Source organism: Canis lupus, chromosome 17 (genome assembly GCF_048164855.1).
Source record: "Canis lupus baileyi chromosome 17, mCanLup2.hap1, whole genome shotgun sequence".
In the NCBI taxonomy this organism is placed as follows: Eukaryota; Metazoa; Chordata; class Mammalia; order Carnivora; family Canidae; genus Canis; species Canis lupus.
In genome coordinates this window covers 49,228,215-49,245,075 of record NC_132854.1, presented here as the reverse complement: position 1 = coordinate 49,245,075, position 16,861 = coordinate 49,228,215, and the positions used below count along the sequence as shown (strand labels likewise).

The window sequence follows — 16,861 nt, the reverse complement described above, 5'->3', positions numbered from 1 at the left end:
AAGGGCTAGTCTCCAAGATATATAAAGAACTTACTAAACTCAACACCAAAGAAACAGACCATCCAATCATGAAATGGGGCAAAAGACATGAACAGAAATTTCACAGAGGAAGACATAGACATGGCCAACAAGCTCATGAGAAAATGCTCTGCATCACTTGCCATCAGGGAAATACAAATCAAAACCACCATGAGATACCACCTCACACCAGTGAGAATGGGGAAAATTAACAAGGCAGGAAACCACAAATGTTGGAGAGGATGCAGAGAAAACGGAACCCACTTACACTGTTGGTGGGAATGTGACCTGGTGCAGCCACTCTGGAAAACTGTGTGGAGGTTCCTCAAAGAGTTAAAAATAGATCTGCCCTGCGACCCAGCAGTTGCACTGATGGGGATTTACCCCAAAGATACAGATGCAATGAAACGCCGGGACACCCGCACCCCGATGTTTATAGCAGCAATGTCCACAATAGCCAAACTGTGGAAGGAGCCTCGGTGTTCATCGAAAGATGAATGGATAAAGAAAATGTGGTTTATGTATACAATGGAATATTCCTCAGCCATTAGAAATGACAATACCCACCATTTGCTTCAACGTGGATGGAACTGGAGGGTATTATGCTGAGTGAAATAAGTCAATAGGAGAAGGATAAACATTATATGTTCTCATTCATTTGGGGAATATAAATAATAGTGAAAGGGAATAGAAGGGAAAGGAGAAGAAATGGGTAGGAAATATCAGAAAGGGAGACAGAACATGAAGACTCCTAACTCTGGGAAGTGAACTAGAGGTGGTGGAAGGGGAGGAGGGTGGGGGGTGGGGGTAAATGGGTGACGAACACTGAGCGGGGGCACTTGACGGGATGAGCACTGGGTGTTATTCTGTATGTTGGCAAATTGAATACCAATAAAAAATAAATGTATTATTAAAAATTTAAAAAAATAAAAAAATATGAAGTAAATTATGATAATTTATATTGACATCATACAAAAAATATTTCGATCACACCTTTCCATACAGAGTTTAGTCTTAATCGGTTTTATTTCTGCTCACTACCCAAACCCAGTTAGTGATAAATTACTGTTAAAAAGCTGGGGCACCTGGGTGGCTCAGTTGGTTACACATCTGCTTTCGGCTCAGATCATGATCTAAGGGTCCTGGGATCGAGCCCCACGTCAGGCTCTCTGCTCAACCAGGAGTCTACTTCTCTCTCTCCCTCTGCAGCTCTCGTAATGCTCACTCTGTCTCCCAAATGAATAAAATCTTAAAAAAAAATACACATAGCATACATACCTGTGACATTTTACCTGCATTAAAATATGTAAACATTTGATTTGCCACTCTTTATAGCCAGGAATCACTAGGTAAAGTGAAATCTAATGTGAACAATTTGGGAATGTTTATATTCTCCTGTGCCTTTATCCTTCACATTAAAAATGTGTCATTTATATGATTGTTGATGGAAAATTAATTCATACTTCAGTATATTATGAAAAATTGGTGTTGTAACTAAAGCTACTGTTTTTTATTATTATTATGCAACATGCCATTCCTATAATAAGTTCTTCCTCATGAATTCTGGAATTCCTCAATCTCTTGGTAATTTTTTAAAATTCTATATATTTATTTGAGACTGAGAAAATAAGAGAGAAAGCACTAGCAAGGTGAGGGAGAAACAGACTCCCTGCTGAGCATTGGGCTCAATTTCTGAGACTACAACCTGAGCTAAAGGCAAATATTTAACTGACTGAGCCACCCAGGGGCCCCATTACTTGGCATTTTTTTAGTTAATCACTGTTGCTAGATGCTGAAGATTGTATTTTCCAAATATTTCCCAGTATGTATTTGATCCCATATACTCTTCTTACATTATGGTGTTCACACACCTCTACCAAAAGGTGATACTATTCCCCTTACCCTACTTGAAACTGGACCGAGCACAATAACTACCTCACCCAGTAGAATGTGATAGAAGTAATCTTGCATAACTTCTAAAGCTAAAAAGGTTATAAAAGGTAGCATGACTCTGCCTGTCTTTGTTTCTTCCTATGTATACTTTTTGTGTACCCAACCATCATCTTATAGGAAGCATATGCCATATGGAGGGTCCATGCATGTGTACTATTAATAACTCTCACAAGTCACTCAACCAATATTTGCCTCAGCTCCTGAATATCTAAGTGATAAGCCTTCAGAGAATTCTAGTCGCCAGCCTTCAAGTCTTTCAAATAAGATATTAGGCATTGTGGAGCAGAAAAAAAGAAATGTTGACTGTGTACTGCCTGAAATCTTAATCCTTAGAAAATTTTAGATTATTGCTGTAAAATCACTAAGTTTAGGGTTAATGTTATAGTGATAAATAGCTAACATAGATTAATTACGTACTGCTATGCAGCTAAAACTTCAGTTTTTCCACCAAGAAAAAGCAAAACAAAACAGAACAAAAATTTGGGTCAGTGACTTTGAGACCAAGTAACAGAAGTTGAAATGACCTTAAAGATGCTATAAGTATTATTATGTAGTAGTAGAAAGTTTAAAAAAAAAATAAAAGAAGAAAGAAAAAAAAGTAAGCTATTACCTACAGTAACAAAAGAAGAAAATGTACTTCTTGAAGTGATGATGCAGTTAAAGAGATTTCTGTTGAAAATGTTGGCTTGCTTCTTCTAAATGGATTTAGTAAGATGTGAATGCAGAGAGATAAGTTGAAGAATGAGTGAATAAACACAGAGAAGCTATGACTTTCTGTGTCTGAAAATAAATTTTCTAACTCCAGATGAGAAATGATGCTAAAATTATGAATTAGCATTCGAGCTAAACTTGCAGCAAAGGCATTGTTGAAAAACATAATCTAGAGATGAAGCTGGTGTGACTATAAAAGTCTTGATGAAGATCTCAGAAAGTTTTAAATTGTTGTCCCAAACAGAAAATAAGTGCCTCCAAGAATCTTAATACTGTTATCATACAGCAATTTTGTGAGAAATCCAAAGTACAGCAAAATATATATCAATCAAGTTTTTATAAATGGCTTTTTCTAATAGAAAAACAATCCCTATAAGTTCCATAGAAAACCCACAAAACTTTTAAAAGAATTCTATTGACAGACCTACAACCAGATCAGAATCAAAAGGTACAGATGGTACAGAACACAAATATGACCTTTGGAGTCCAAATTACAAATAGAAGCAGGCTGAGAAAAATATTCAGACATTGGCTATGTCTTATAGAAATGGAATAATGACTTAGAAGGTAACCAAGAAACTAGAGTCTATATCAAAAGCTGTGGAGGGGCACCTGGGTGGCTCAGTCGGTTAAGTATCTGATTCTTGATTTTGGCTCAGGTCATGATCTCAGGGTCATGAGATCAAGCCCTACGTCAGGCTCCATGCTGAGCCAGGAGTCTGCTTGGGATTGATTCTCTCTCTCCGTCTTCTTTTGTCCCTCCCTGTCCCCTGGTTTTCTTCCTCTCTCTCTCTCTCTCTCTCTCTCTCTCAAATAAATACATCTTTAAAAAAAAACCAGCTGTGGAAAATCATTCCCAGGAAGTAACGCTGAATTCTATACAAGTAATCAGCAAGCATCATGTACTGTGAATTTCATAACTTCTATGAACCAGTGATAACTGCATGCCTTCAGTTTTCTCCCTCATTAAATAGGGGCATCTGCAGCAATTATGCCATGTCTGTATAACCACTGTATATTGTGGGGGGTGTATTCATTTTTCTCTTAATTTCATGGGTCTTTAGAATGCAAGAAACTGTTTTTGTAAAGCTATACTCCAGGAGCTGCGACAAAGGACATTCATATTTCATTCATACATGAAATATTGGACTTTCAGCTGATATAATGGGATAAAACGTTGGGGTTTGTGGGAGAGAATGCCATGGAATTATTTATATATATTTTTGTAGTCCAAAAGAAAAACTATGGTAAAGTGATAGATCCCACCCTACGCAATATTCTTATAGTATGATGTTGACAGGCCTCTCTGAAGAGGTGAGGAATTTTTGTTCCTTCCCACTGATGTTGGACCAATCTATGCCACAGCCTAAGGAATAGAATGTGGTGGAAATGACACTAATTGACTTCTAAAGCTTGAACAAAGAAGGAATTCCTCAGTTTCCACCCTGCTTTCTTACTTACCCCAGGGCACATGTCAGTGGAACTTAGCTAACATGTAAGGAAGGCCAGGCTATGTGGAGAGGCACGTGTGACTTTCCCTGGCCAACTGTTCAGCTAAGCTTCCAGCCTGCAGTCAACACCAACAACCAGATGTGTAAGTGAATGAGCTTTCACTTCTTTCTAACTGCTATATTCTGAGTCTTCCACCTGAGGCCTCATGCATTGGGACTATCTATGTGCTTGTCAGCTTTAAATTTTAACAGGATGAATGATAAATGTTTAGCATTTTTGTTTTAGGCCAATAATTTTAGAGGTGATTTGTTACACAGTAATTACATGACTAATTCAGTGTCACACATTGGATCACCAAGAATGTGTATTGTCTAACTGAATGTCCAGGTATCAAGTGATTTCCTTTTATGCATTTTTATATATTGCTAACTCAAAATATCTAGATTATATTTCAAAATAATTAAGATTATTTTATAAGGAATAGTTTTCTAACAAAATATATGCTGAAATATGTGAGGATTCATTTGTTTATTACACAAAAAGGCTTCAAATTTACCACAAGAAGATAGCTTTAAGTGCTTTTTTTTTTTTTTTTGATTTAATTTATCTATTTGAGAGATAGAGGGAGAGAGTATGAGCCAAGCAGAGAGGCGGGGGGTGGGGGAGGGCAGACTCCCTGCCGAGCAAGGGGCCTACACAGGACTCAATCCAGGAACCCTGTGGTCTTGACCTGAGTACAGGCAGATGCTTAACCGACTGAGCCACCCAAATGCTCTTTAAGTGCTTGTGAAGACAATTTTTACTTAAGTGCTTGTGAAGACAATTTTTACTTAAAGATTCTTGACTAATATAGCTTACATTTAAGTTTAGGAAAGCAAACATAGGACGGTATATAAAGTGTAAAGAAGGAACTTCTCAAAGATAGGATATAGGGCAGCCTGGGTGGCTCAGCAGTTTAGCACCGCCTGCAGCCCAGGGCATGATTCTGGAGTCCCGGGATCGAGTCCCACATGGGGCTCCCTGCATGGAGCCTGCTTCTCCCTCTGCCTGTGTCTGTCTCTCTGTGTCTCTCATGAATAAATAAATAAAATCTTAAAAAAAAAAAAAGATATGATATAGAGGGATAGCAAAAAAGAAAAAAAGAAGAAGGAAGGAAGGCAGGCAAGACTGATTCACAGCTGTTCACCCAAAGTATTTCCAGTTGACATGGATACAGGTTCTTATAAATTTGTACTTTGTAGTACGTTACATACTTTTGATCAATGCTCTAGTACATTAAAGACCAATTATAAGACCTTTAAAATAAAATGATTTAATCTCATTTTCCTTCTGAAAATATTGACAACTATTTTCCAGTACTGCATTGGTGTCTCAAAACAGTAAAAAAAAAAAAAAAAAATGCAGTAATTTTGAAGAAAACTTGCTTTTAGAGAAAGAATATGCCATATTTTTATGCACATGGATCTGTTTTCTCAAGAACCAACTATTGGTGACTATTTCCTAGTACCACACTGGTGACATGAAGCACCATAGAATAATTAAAACAAAATGTTTTGTTTTTAATAACTACTTTTAGTAACTTTTGAAGTTTTATTGGATAAAATAATAGAGTTCTCTTATATATGTTATATGCAAATATATGAAATCCATTGATTCACTTGCACATTTATTTTACTTGATTAGCTGGATACTGTGTATTGTAACATAAACCATCAATTAACTCAGTAATTATGTTCTTTAATTATGCAGAACCAAATGAAACATTATCAAAGAACTGCATAAAAGAGTGTGGGTGTATCCAAACCTCTATGAGTGTGTGTGTTCATATGTATATATGGTAATTGGTGCTTAACATTACTTCCTCAATTTATTTTCCTTTATAAATCCCATTAAACATTATATATTCTCATTCACATCCAGTATTTTATCACCTTAAGTGGGTGCTATTTAAATACTGATTGAAATATTGAAATAATTTAGAGAGTCAGCATTTCCCCAAGTAGAAGCCAAGAAACTTCTACCCTGGGAACACTACACCTCAAAATATTAGCATCACTTATTATAATGTGTACTTATGGATGGTTTGATTATAAAACAATGAGAACCATTGTTTTAGGCTAGAGAGACAGGGCTTTCAAGTCAGATAAACCTAGTTTTCAAATGCCTGCTTTCTATTTATTTTCAATGAGGCTTTTGAATAATTACATGTTTTTAAGCCTTGGGTTTTTTTTCATCTGCCTAAGAAAATAATAGCAAAATAATACCAGATTAATAATTTTTTAAAAATTAAATGACTGCATATAAAATGCATGTCTCATGTAAACATGCAATCATTTATGGCTATTTCTATGATCAATAAGAGCCTATCAGCTACTTGGGAAGGATGATGCTGAGGAATGGAGAAATGTAGCGTTCTGTAGCTACTGGCTGGTCAGTCTCAATTCTAAGACCCAAGTAAGAGAAATTATGCCAAACATCTTTAATTAAACATCTTAGCAGTAGAGTTGCTTACTAATTGGATAATCACTAATTTTTGTTAGATGATAATGAAATTTGTAATGTTTTCTAAAAAAGAGGCTGCCATCCTCCAGGACTAACAAGAGAAGTTCAACCTATTTCTTTGATTAGTATAATGACTAGACCTACCTTAATGGGCTGCTTTCTAGGCTATGTATCCACCCATCCCTGCAGCTTTCCTGACTAGGTCTATTTATGAAGAACTGTCACCAAGTCCCAGAGGGCCTACAATGCATGTTCTTTTTAGGTACTGTTACTCAAGCAAATCATTGCTTACATCACATTCTAAAGAATGCTCAGTCTCGTACCTAAGATTAAAGACAATGCTGTCATGAAGATGATTTGTATTTTCAGATTCATAGTTCTGTTTTTACATGGCATTTTGGAGTTTCAAACTCATTCAGAAGAAAGGTAAAATCGTACAATTCCTCATCAGGGATTCCTAAACAGATAACTGGGTTGTTCTGACCTTGGGCAAGTAAATTTACCATGAGCAGTTGGGACATTTTGCTCCTACTTATCATTTTGGGGTCACCGGCTGCTATTGTGAGGGTGATGTGCTCTGGGAATTCAAGCTACAAAATTTAGAGGGGCTATTGGACAATCCAGGGATGAGCATGAGCTGCTGCCTCAGAGGAATCTTTCTTGTGTGCCACTTTTGCCAGGGGCTGAGATCTGTAATAGGAGTTGAATAAGAGAGATAATTGGAGTGGGAAAAAGGGAAGGAGAAATCTGGTAAAATAAATTACACAAAGTGTTTTATTCTGAAAGTCAAATTATATCCTGTGTGGCGTCCCTCCCCTCCTCACCGTGCTCATATTTCCTCATCACAAATGATAGCACATCCCCTAGCCTCTCAAAAAGATCTGTGCCCCAGGCCTCAGGGACATGCTTGATTCCATTGTTAATAGACACAAAAGCAGAGAACAAGCTTTAAAAGGAAAAAAAAAGTTGTCATTTTACCACAGTAAGAATTCCTGCAACATGAATATTTGTGAAAGGGATTTTAAATTGTTTACTGTATTCAGGATTTTATTCTGAATTTTTATCGTATTTTACGTTTAAAGTAAATTATGTACTTTTTTTAAACAATAGGACAGCAGGTTTAGTTTTGGAACTATAAATTTTTGGTAAAGGCATACATTTATATGTATATATGTGGCATGTGATAACTATTAGAAATCGCTTCAAGGTAGCAAAGCTTTGAGTTATTACATGCTTATTGCATTTTTTTGTAATTACAGATTTACATGTTTTGTTGTCCATAAGATATTATCATTTTAATTTTAACATGTTAACATCTTAACATTTCACAGGCACATAGTAGTAACTAAAAATATGGTTGTTGAATGAACAACAAATAAGCACTTATCTTACCCTCTCCTGAAAAATAAATTTGCATCTGAAAATGTTTTGACGAATACCCATCATTTTCTTTGAAGCCGATGGAACTGAGGGTGTTATGCTGAGTGAAGTAAGGCAATCGGAGAAGGACAATCATCATGTGGTTTCATTCCTACATGGAATATAAGAAATACTGAAAGGGATTATAAGGGAAAGGAGGGGAACTGAGTGGGAAAAAGTAAAGAGGAAGACAAATCATGAGAGACTCGTAACTCTGGGAAACAAACAATGGTTTGCGAAAGGCGAGGTGGGGCAGGGGGTTGGGGAAACTGGGTGAGGGGCACTGAGGAGGGCACTTGATGAGATGAGCACTGGGTGTTATACTATACGTTGGCAAATTGAATTTAAATTTAAAAAAATTAAAATTAAATAAATAAATAAATAAATAAGGTTTATATTAAGAAATTTAAAAAAAAAAAGAGAGAGAGTGAAAATGTTTTGAGGGGCACCTGGGTGGCTCAGTGGTTGAGCTTCTGCCTTTGGCTCACTCAGGTCATGATTCCAGCATCCTGGGATCTAGTCCTACATCAGGCTCCCTGCAGGGTGCCTGCATTTCCCTTTGCTTATGTCTCTTCCTCTCTCTCTGTGTCTCTCATGAATAAATAAATACATCTTTAAAAAAATGTTTTGAAATTGTAACAGAATGATATTTCATTAAAATTTGAAATTGCCTAAAACTATACAGATCTTTCTGTCTTTCTCATACATAAACACACACACCACACACAAATACCACAACATTCCTCATGTCATTTGGTCTTCACATAGTGCAAATATTAGACTTATAATGCAATTTAAAAAGAAAGCTGCAGTAGTTGCTGAGATAAAAGTTTATTTTAGAGTTCTCTACTTTCTACATGATTACTAATTAGATAACAATTTTTACAATATGATTCTATCAAAGTAAATAATCTACCTTTCTATGACGTTGTACGATGGGGATAAAATTATTTTCTCTCTTTAGTATGTTGAAACCATTTGGTATTCCGTATTCCTCTTCCTTTCTAACTCACTCCTTTACAAAATGCTGGAAGGTCACTGATTCGAAGTAGACTGATAGTATTGCAAACAGCTGCATAATAACATAAGAAGATTATTTCATAGTCATTTCTACTGTCAGCATTTGTAGTTTTAATACACTTTTTAAGTTTAGCTTCTTGTCTGTTTGTGCTGAATGATAATCATGCAAAAAACCAGGAATTTAAAATTGTTTTCCATGGGAAATGTCAATCTAAATTTAAAAACAAAATTACCATTATGAACAATAATATACTATATCTGACCATCCAGAGGTCTGCTATTCACAATTCTAGTAATGCTAATTTTATTAAGTGATTTACCCCACTTCCATTAACTGTGCAGCTCTTCAAAGTAAGATAATTATCATATATTTTAGTACAACTAATAAGTGGTTCTGCTAAAATAATTAAATATATATATATATGAGAATAAGAATTTTTTCCTACTTCATTTTTTATCAAAGGTCACTAATAATAGTGATAGCAAATACTAATTATCAGGTACCAGTTTTTGAGCTAAGAATTTATATTTTTTTATTCTTTTAAATCCTTACAATGTATATTATTACTTCACATATAAAGAAAACTAGAGACATTATCCAAGTAACCAAGTCAGGATTCAGACATAGGTCTGTTATCTAAACTATGTGTGCAAATCTAATCTTTATTACTAGGGGAAAAAAAAAACATAAACAAGCCATTAGCCAATCTAATCAGGAAAAAATATAGAAAACAAAAAGAAAAAACTTGGAAATGGAAAGGGGGAAAAATGATCAAAATGAGAAAATAAAAATATAAAGATTTTTGTGCAACTCTAATAAATACATTTGAAAACTAATTAAATGGATAATTTTCTATAAAAACATAACTTACAGACAATTCTAGTCTATAAATCTAAAAAGGATCCATAAACAGAAGAGAAATAAGAGTAGCTAAAGAGACCACTCATAAAAGCTGTTAGGCCCAGATATTATCAAAGGGGTATTTTGTCACAGCTTCTAAAATTACATAATTATGTGCCGTTCTATGTTCTCCGGAGCAGAGATTCAAAATTCCATTTTTAATTCTTTTAAATAAATAGGTATAATATTAATGTTCAAACATAGAAATATTTTACAAAAAAAAAATGGCCTAAAGTTGGCTAGTTAAGAAAATTGGAGTAAAATCCTAGATGAAATATTAGCAGGTAAAATCCAGTAATATATTTTAAAATAGTATGTAGTGACTGAGTTGGGTTACTTCTAGAAAACAAAGGTTGTCCAGTATTAAAAAACACATTGATATAATCCATTATATTAATAGGTCTAAGGAAAAATTTCAATTAATCATATCTTTAGTGGCAGAAAAGGTAGTTGAACTAATTCAATCTTAAGCTATATCTCAACATTCAATAACCATAAGAGTTTATACATGTTTCTTTAATAAGGGTGCATGTACATTTATGTGTGTGTATATAAGTACACACACACATGCACAAAGATGCTGGCTCTTGGCCACCATAGGTATTTAACATTATAACTATGTGTCTGATTTACATATCAGAATAAGAAAATTTTATTTAAAAATAACTTCATAAAATTTGAAATCCAAATTACACAAATACTTTAACCATATACCAGTGGTTGGGATAACTAATAGCAAATTTATTTCAAAAGTCTTCAAACACTCTGTTACTCAAGGACAAATAAACAAAAGCCAAAGGAAACTCTTAACCTCATTTTAGTCACGAAGTTGGAAGTAGTGTTGCTATTCTTATCTTAAGACTTTTGCTTTTAGAGGTAGTGTTGCTTTTATATTGTACAGTAAAGCAAATAAATATGTTGGTGATGTTGGGGACCAGATTTTCAAAGTGGGACAAATGAGAAATAGCTGTAAAGGAGTGAGTAAAATTTTTGTCATCCTGAATTTGAATTGCAAATTTCAGCATGAATTCAGGATGAACTTACCTTATAAGAAATATTAGTATGTAAACTTTTCCTTTCTAATAAAAGGAACTAGACACCAGGGTCAAGCTAGTAACTATGAATAACACTAGTGCTTGGACTGTGACCTCTGAGAAGCACTTCTCAAAGAAAGGAATCGGGGATGCTTGAATGAAGTTCTAGCTGGGGATTCCAGGCAGGACATACACCAAGATTTGTCATGCCAAAAACTAAGGGAGTTTCCGAAAATAATGAAGGGTTATTTCAGGAACCAACTTGAGGAGGCTGCTGCTGGCCAAAGAAAAAACAAATTAAACCTCATAAAATAATTGTAAAGTATAAAGAAGTATCAAATATGTTTAATAGCATAGGTTCATAATGGGAATGAAGCACCAATGACCATTCATTGGGTAAAGTTGGAGAACATAAGATAAATAACTTAGTAATTTGAAAGCTGGCAAACAAAGGTTAACTTAAACATTTATCCTGGCTTTCCATATGAATTCCTATTTGATGAGGGAAATATACTAGAAGGGTGGCAGAGTGTGCCACCCTTAAATATGCCACTTTGACATATTTTGAACTAAAGGGGCGGGAGGTTGGGGTGACTGGGTGACGGGCACTGAGGGGGGCACTTGACGGGATGAGCACTGGGTGTTATGCTGTGTTGGCAAATTGAACTCCAATAAAATATATATATACAAAAAATAAAAATAAAAAATAAATAAAAGGACTTGAAAATTAGTAGGTTCAAGAAAGGGCACTGATTTACCCTTTCTTCACAAAAGCAGGGTGAAAGGTACTTTGCTTATACCAAGAAGAAACATTCTTACCACCAAAGACAGGGAGTTGAGGCTAAAAGAAGTCTGTACAAACAGACCTTATTAAAATAATTTTCATCTTCCTATAGTCTCTGCATATATTTTAGTTATTTGTCTATAATTATCTTTGTTCAATTCAGTATGTAAATGCCAAGCTACTTCTTTGAGTCTTCATTTGCCTTTGGGGGCTCCTGTCAACATGTAAGAATCTGTGTGCTTTTCTCCTCTTAGTATCTTATGTCATTTTAATTCTATGACATAGTAGATACCCCAAGATGTTAGAATTAAAGTTTTGCCTACCCTATAGACTATTTACAGAAATTCCAGGTAATAACGAAGAAGGAGTGCAAATGCCATCATTTGTAACTTCTAAGAAAATAATGATCTAGAAAAAAATGAAACGAAATGACTATTAACATCACAAAATGGAGACAATCCAAAGCAACCTATAAAATTGTCTTGGCAGAAAATCAAACCTGAACCCGAATCTGATTTATCCCATTGGTCAAATGTGAATCTCATTTCAAACTTCTTTATTTATCAAAATAAAGGAAATGAAGAGATGTAAACACATAGTAAATGACTACTAGAAACGAAATCAGTAGAACTCAGGTTGTAGGTAACTCCAGGGAGTAAATTATCCAGTTTCTTAAACAGGTATGAGACAGGAAGAGAAAACTTACAGATTCTGTATACTTTAGAGACACAACAACTGATCAAAATTCTAAAACAACACAAAATATATTTTAAAACTTTATGGGCAAATTAAAAGAATTTGAACACTGGCTTGACTTTTAACTAAGTCATTATTCTTCCTCTTTGGGTACACTAATGACACCACAGCATGCTTTCTAGGTAAATATCAATATGTTTATGGATAAAACTATTTGTTGTATGGAATGTGACTTATAATAATAAGTGAAAGGTGGAGACTAATAGATGTATAGATAAAACAATATTGCCCATAAACTGATAATCATGTAAGCATGAATATTGCAACATGAACAGTACACTGGGGATCATTGATATGTTCTCCCTTAGGCTTAGTGTATTCCATAATATAAATCCAGTATTAACAAGTTTGAATTCCAATAATTCTTGGATGTATAATATATAATTATCCAAATTAGAAGCTACTTAGAAGTTATATAACACAATCCCTCTTTTCAGAGATGAGAAAATAGGCTCAGAATTGATAATAGTTTGCTTAGGCTATATGTGTGCTTTTAGATAGGGTTAAAGCAAGAGTCCAATTTTTCTGGTTCCTAGGATACAAAAATTTTATTTACCAGGGCACCTAGTATTTAACTATATTGATTAAAAAACCCAAATATCTCTATAAATGCAAATTTTTATAAAGAGATTTTATAAGTATGCTATTAAATAACCAGTTTGCCATTTTTAAATAATTTTCCACTTATATTTTATATAGGATGCTTTAAAATGCAGAGTCTTTTAGTTTCTAGAGGAAAATAAATAGAAAAGAGTAAAACAGTATGAACACTAGTAAAAAGTGTTTTTTTCCATTAATCAGGACAGCATACTTTAGAAGTAACAGGTGCTATCTGAAGACCTCAGACTGATTAGGATTTAGTATACAGTTACTATTTGTACAGAAACCATCATCACAATAGAATTTAATGTGTCTTAATTAAAATACATAAATAAGAATACTCTCTTAGGTTTATATAAAATTGGTGTTTGTTAAAATCTTCCTTATAAATCATTTTAAGCCTCATAATTACCTTTTTTTATAGAAATTACTATTCTACTCCAAGGAAGGTAAGAAAATTAAGACTAATTTTTTCTAAAGAACTTCCCAGGGTCAAATGGCAAATTAGTTATAGCCAGAGTTGAAACTTCAATCTTTTATTACAAAGATATTTATATGTATCTAGCATTACTATGCTCAACTCCAGATCTTATGCTATAATTATTTCAATGACGTGTTCCCTGCTTTGGGCAGCATAGCAGGGGAACCATCTTATTAATTTTTATATATTTAACCCTTTACCAGAAAATCACTAAGATGACTGAATCTAAACTTTTGGAGTTTGATTATCTACTACTACTTTTCTGGCATTATAAATTCTTTACATTGACCAGAATAACAAGAAAAAGTGTGCAATTACAGTTTTAAAAAGTGTTTACTCAAAAAAAAAAAAAGTGTTTACTCTTTGTCCCAACACCTCTATGGTTTCTTCAGTTATATCACTGAACATGTGAGCTCAGGGATGCAACATAGATTCGTCAATCCCTTGCTTACTCACATGGGTCAGAACTTCACCAGTGGGAGTCATAAATAAGACCCTTGTCCTCACTCCATGGCAATCAATGATGTGGACTCAAAGAACTCCCTTTCATCCACAGGTGGAACATCTATTGACTTGCAGAAGTAGTAGACTGGACATTAAAACAATTATTGCTATATAAAAAAAAAGAAAAAGAAGAAGATGCTAGTCAAACTTCTAGAGATGAAAATTATGGTATATGCGATGGAAAATACTTTGAATGGTACTAGTGGCACATTTTGTATTGCAGAAGAAGAGACTGGTGAATTTGAAGACATGCCATTAGAAACTACCACAGAAGTTAAACACAGAAAAAATATTAAAAGTGAAAATATATTTAGTAAGCAGAGGGAAAATTAGAAGAAGCCTAGTATGTGTGTAGATGGAGTCCTCCAATGAGAGGGCAGATAGGAAGAAACAGAAAAAGAGCACAAAAAATAATGGCTAACAATCTCTCACACTCAAAGAAAATCATAAATCCACAGATCCCAAGAAGCTCAATGAACCCCAAAGACAGGATACGTGAGGAAACTAAATGAAACTATAGCAAACTGCTTAAAGCAAATGGTAAAGAGAAAAACTTACACATAGCTAAAGAAAGAAGGCACATTGTATAGAGGAATGATAACAATGAAAGTTTATAGGATCCTGAAGAGACCTGTCCATAGTTGGACTTGGGTAAAGTTGCAAGTAGGGGTGGCCTCAGGCCCGAACCAGAGAGCATTATCTATGTCCCCCCTCATTTTGGTGCCAGGAGTTATAAGGATCCGTTACCTGTGCATTGACATCTAGAAAGCCCAAGAAACACAATTTTCTAAAACTTTTTCTTGAATTTTAAACTCTGGTCCCTCTCAGGGACCCAGGGACATTAGATTTTCCCCTAGTTTTATTTTTGTGAAAGCTGAAAAGTCGGGGCAAAAGTCAGTGGGCCCCTCGGACCCATCCCCAGACCAGCAAGGGAGGGACAGAGCAAACGGAATGCTTGTCGGTCACAGGGACTACCTGTCAGGATCCGGGTCACAAGATGAGGAAGGATTAGAAAGGCAGGTGGAGCAGGCTAGGAAGGCAGTTGTTTCCCACTTGCCAGGACTCCCTGGGCAGTGCAAGAGGGGCTGGTTGGAGAGGACCCCCAGAAGGGAGGAGCCCCAGCATCCCTGGAGCAGGGCGCCATCAGAAAAGTAGTTTTGCTGATGCTGTTACAGCTACTCATCATTTGTCACCAGAAGACACTCTTGAGAGTGGTCTGGTGGTAACAGCCCCACACTGTGCCACTCCCACTTTGCTTTAGCAAAGTTACCTCCAAAGGGGATCTAATTAAGTCTCTTAGTTCTCTTTGGGGTAGAGGCAAACCTAAATCACTGTAGACGTTTTTCAACAACTTGCTGTCCTGCAGGATGTTCATCAGGTGCCAGGGACCTCCTTGGAGTATCCAGTTGTAGGACTTCCTTGAGCATCTCTGGTACCATTGTTGAAAGGCCACAAGCAGTAGCTGGGGAACTGCTCCCTGTCTTTTTCCGAATATGTGTTAGATCTTTCTTCTGGCCTATGAAGTGAGTTCAGCCTGGGGTGCAGGGACTGAAGAAAAGGACCAAAGGTCCTCTTGACTGTTGAGACACTTGCGTGAACAATCTGCTAGTAAACTAGCAGAACGGCCATGGGAGAACGGCCCATGGCTCCTACTGAGCACTCTGCAGACACATTGGGCACCTGGCAAAGGGCCCCATGTGCCCTACTGGCACTTCCCAAGACAAATTGGCGAATTGCCCCAAGACCCTCAGACTTGCAAACAGTTGCCTAGCGCCTCTCTAGCATTCCCCGTGGACTCCACTGTCACTTCCCAAAGGTATCCTCCAGGGTCTTTCGGCTTTTTACTCTTCCAGAATGCCATTGTACTTAATAGGCTATCTTGTTCGTGGTGTCAATTTGTCAGGAGGTCGTCTGAACTGGGATAGAGCTGAGCTGCCAAATGTGGGAGTCGCAGATTAAAGCAACAAGACAAAAAATGGGAGTTAAAGCCTTTAACTATTTACTGCAGTGATATGAGCAAGAGGCTAAAAGAGAGAAAGCATCAACTCCCTCTGTTCCATTTCCTCCTGTGGACCTGCACACGTGCGCAAGGTCAGGTGGATCTGCACAGTGTAGATCCTATCCCTGTTGAGGGAACCCAGAACCAAAGGCTCCAGCAGTTCTGTGGGTCCTGTGTGCAGGGGGTAGTACTAGGGCTGGAAAAGCCCTGAGTAGTGAGTCAAAGTAGGGACGAGTGTCTTCAAGTTTTCTACTTCTCCCTCTCCCTATGAGGAGGCCTCAGCAGAGGAGCCTAAAGAAGATCTCTGCCCAACGCCACATATAGAGTGACCCAGGAAGGAAGGGGCGGGGGGTAGAAATGCAAATATGCCAAGGGCATGGCCTGCCAGTGGGGCTGAGGCCTTGGCTGCAACTGTCTCCATAAACTGCAATGCAGTGGCTGTGCACCAAGTGTGGTGCAGAGGGAGGGCAGGGTCCCCCATGAGGCCTGTCAGGCAAAACCTTTGTAACTGCTTGTGGTGGAGCCTGACAAATCTTGTTTTTTTGTTTTTGTTTCTGTTTTGTTTTTATGATTGTATTTATTTATTCATGAGAGACAGAGAGAGACAGAGACACAGGCAGAGGGAGAAGCAGGGAGTCTGATGCTAGACTCAGTCCCGAGACTCAGGGATCATGACCTGAGCCAATGGCAGATGTCGAACCACTGAGCCATCCAGGTGCTCCCAAAA

The 16,861-nt window shown here is 36.4% G+C and overlaps 1 long non-coding RNA gene across 1 annotated transcript in view; it reads right to left on the bottom strand.

Annotated features, from left to right (window-relative positions):
- Positions 1–6,898, bottom strand: part of LOC140608073 (uncharacterized) — a 96,562-nt gene extending 89,664 nt beyond the window's left edge. Inside the window, exon 1 of the long non-coding RNA XR_012010041.1 lies at positions 6,781–6,898. This is a non-coding gene — a long non-coding RNA (uncharacterized lncRNA). The remainder of the gene's footprint in view (positions 1–6,780) is intronic.
- Positions 6,899–16,861: the final 9,963 nt, after the last annotated feature.